At 32.6% G+C, this 3,860-nt stretch overlaps 1 pseudogene; it reads left to right on the forward strand.

The window, feature by feature from the left end:
* The first annotated feature begins 2,992 nt into the window (after positions 1-2,992).
* LOC118603693 lies at positions 2,993-3,111 on the forward strand (annotated as a pseudogene).
* The last annotated feature ends 749 nt before the right edge of the window (positions 3,112-3,860 follow it).

Raw genomic sequence — 3,860 nt, forward strand, 5'->3', positions numbered from 1 at the left:
GTGGAATCACAGGTGATTGTCAGCAGTTGAATAAGTAGGGAGAGAGTGATCTCAGGATAAGGGACAGGAATAAAATCTGGTGAGGTAGGTATAAGAAACATGGTATTGGCAGGACTGGAAAACGCTACTGGTTCTAGAAAACCAGTACACTAGCAAGTTTGATAAGAAATGTCCCTGGCAGAGGATGATGAAAAGGAACCCGGATCTCGGAGCTGGACTGAAAAGAATAAGACTAGAGTAGCCACAATCCTGACTTAAAAAACCCCAAAATATAAAATCCCATAATAGAAGATAGCTAAATTTTCCAAGAATGTAACCCTTAACCACCTTAGATTATTTTCATTAGTGAATAGAAATTAACAGAACTAGTCTTAACTATTCAGAATGAGGTAATTTTTTTAAATTGTTGCTTTGTTTTTTATTTTTAAGCATGTAAATTTATGAGGATCACTGATATAAATATTATAAGAAAGATACATTATTCCCTAAGTACTCCCACAAACTAAGAAAATGTGGTCAAGAATATATTGTAAGAAGTACAAGAAAATATGTAGACTTTGATCTCATATTCTAAAGAATACCAATGAATAAGGTACCATCAGGATGAAAATGATTGTCAGGAAGAATTTTTGTTCATGTAGACATGGGTCTGAAAATATTTATAAACATCAAAATGTAAATTGTCTTTCAAAAGTTATCACAATTCCTCAGGCATAAAGGAAGTGAAGTAAATATTTCAATCAATAGATGAGCTATTCGACATAATCACATTTACTTAGTCATTTACCTGTTCGATATGGCGAATGTTTCTAAATGGACCTGGATAGGCAACTATCCAGGGAACAAACAAAAGTGACACACACAAACTCACACATAAATACACAATTTCACCTCATCAGTAATTAGAAAATCATATTGAAATACCATTTTTTATCTACAAAGTTAACAGACTAAATAAATTGTAACATAAAATTATAAGATAAACAAACAGAAGCATATTCCTGTCAAAAGATATGTAAATTGCTACAATTCTAACACAATCAAGTTGGCAGTTGAAAAACTGTCAGATGTTTATATCCTTTACTCAGTAATTTTTCCTCCAAGAACCAGATATATGGGCAAACATATATTCACACAAATATTTATTGCAGCATATTTGTGACTGTGAAATACATACATATGTGCATACCCCAAATAGTCAGTATTAGAAAAAAATTAGATAAATAATGATATGATCATATTAAGTAACAGGGTGCCTCACATTTTGCCTTTCCCTCATGAGAAAAAGCAAAGATCACTGATGCATGTATTATTCAACAGATAAATAATCGTGGGTTATTTGAACAAGAAAGAAATTACCCCCATTCACACAATACAATCAAAATTAAAAATTTATAAGAAAAGTATGGAAACCAAGATACCTTACACTTTTATAATTTTTTTAGAGCTATAAATGCACTCAACTATATATCTGAACTCTGCACTATAATCGACTTATTTCAATCCTCAAAGCCATTGATTTTCTAAAGGTTGGCATGTGCTCAATTTCTAATTAATTATAAATACTGGGAAATATTGAAAATACAAAGCCTTGTCTTTTGGCCTTCACTCTTCTTCTTGCTTGTTTAACATACAGGGAGCCTGAAAAGTGCAGCCACCTGGAGACAATGAAGGGGCAAACATGAAGATAAAACACTGAGGAGTAGAAAGGTAGAAAATATTGTCATTCATGATGGCATTGTGGAGCCACTGAACCAGCCCACCAAATTATAAACCTTTATTTATTTCAGCTCATTAACATCCACATATATGGCTTGTGCATATACATGGATTTTCCATAATTGTCAGCCAAAAGCAATTCTAACAAGGAGAGGAATATTGATGCTTACTTATGTTATTTTAATACTAAAAGTATGCTAATAAAATGTTATAATACACTACATGGCACATATTAAGTATTCAATAAATAATATGTTATTTATTTGCTATTTTTGTGATTTTATTATTTAGTCTTCAGTTTGAATTCTGAAAAAAAATCTTTTTAGAATGCAGGAAAGATATTTAACCACTCTGATTCTAAATTTTCTCACCAACATTTCTTGTATCATTTGATACTTGTGAATAGTAAAGGAGATAATGTATATAAAGTTTATAGTATGTTATTTAGCAAATAGAAGATCTCTTTTCTGTTTACGTTTTCACATATTACCATGTTAATCTAATAATATCTTAAAGTAATTCAGTATTTAAAGAGAGGAAAAAACAACCACTCTAACAAGTCTTTAATGGCTGATAAAGTCTAACATTGACTATTAGTCATATATCAAATTACAATAAAGGGATGATAAAGTAGAATATGTTCTAAAATTTTGTACTTGCTTTAGATATTCAGAGATTACAGGTTATACACTCAGAATACATGCAAGATGGATAGAATAATATACCCAGTTCCTCCATTTTGAAGATTAGAAAACTTAAATTTATCAATGTAACTTACCATAAAGTCACACAATTAGAAGAATAGCTGTAACTGGAACATGTATGATCTGTCTCCTTACCTATTGATCTGTAATACTTCTTCTTATGCTAAAATGCTCTGGCTTCCTAAAGATGGTAATATCACTGGAGTCTGGGTCTTATTCTCCTCTCCTTCATCCCTCACCCCTTGCTAGCATATATTCCAAAGTACAACCTGAATCAAGTATGAGTGGTGCCAGTCTACTAAGTATTTAGAGGTTATCATCTATTTAGGGAAATAAAAAAGTAGAGAAAGGCACTGCAGAGTATTGTGAATAAACAGAGGTTTGCATTTAATGCCACAATCCTACTTTGTCTACTCCAAGGTCCCCATCACTTCCCCCAAACACATTAATTTGCAGCATATTGAGCATTTTTATTTGGCAGATGCCAACTTTGGATAAGTTTCATATGTTCACTTATTCAACTAATTGTTATAGTGTGCCAACTATATATGCAATATGAAACCACACAAGTCTACAGCCATGCCACCCTGAATAAGCCCGATCCTGTCTAATCTCAGAAGCTAAGCAGGGTCAGGCCTGGTTAGTAATTGGATGGGAGACTACCCAGGAAGACCAGGTGCTGTAGGCATAAAATAATAATAATAATAATAATAATAATAAGTGGTTGTAAACTGACAAAGTCCTTGCAATCTGTGAGTTCAATCAAGAGCTGCCTTGCCAAAAAAAGAAAAAAAAATTAGAGGATCTGGCAAGAAAGAAGGAAGCCTAAGTTTACCCTCATAGAGCTTATACTTTAGTGGGGAAGACAGATGAACAGGTAAACAAATAAACATATAATGTAATTCCAATTGTGTCAAACATGAAAGACAACAAAGTATAGCAATAATTACTGAAGGTTTTCTATTTTTATATAAAAAATTTTAGATGTGGCATATATATGGGTATATGTAGCAGTAACATTTGAGGAGGGACCTAAATGAAGTTATATAATCATGTACAGGAAGAAGACAGAGTAGTATCAAATGTTAAATTCTGAAGAAGATTGGCTTCTTCCAGGAAAAACAGGAAATAAGTATGACAGGATCAGTGACCAAGGCAAGAAAGATAAGAAATGAGTTGGCATGGATTAGATCATGAAAGAATTTAATCAATAATTTCCTCAGCCAATTAAAAAAAAAAAGAGTAGACACAGGAGTTATACAGATAAGGGGTAAAAAGTTAAAACTTTTGTACCAATAATAGTAGCTTGGCAATTAGTATCTAAGCCATGTTCCCGCTGAATTAGTACTAACCAGTCTACAGCTCAACTGGTACAAGTTTCTTCTACCACATAGCAGAGAGCTGACTAAAATGCATGTTACCTGCAGATAGGCAGAT

The sequence above is a fragment of the Rousettus aegyptiacus genome, unplaced genomic scaffold, assembly GCF_014176215.1.
Source record: "Rousettus aegyptiacus isolate mRouAeg1 unplaced genomic scaffold, mRouAeg1.p scaffold_m13_p_5, whole genome shotgun sequence".
Taxonomy (NCBI): domain Eukaryota; kingdom Metazoa; phylum Chordata; class Mammalia; order Chiroptera; family Pteropodidae; genus Rousettus; species Rousettus aegyptiacus.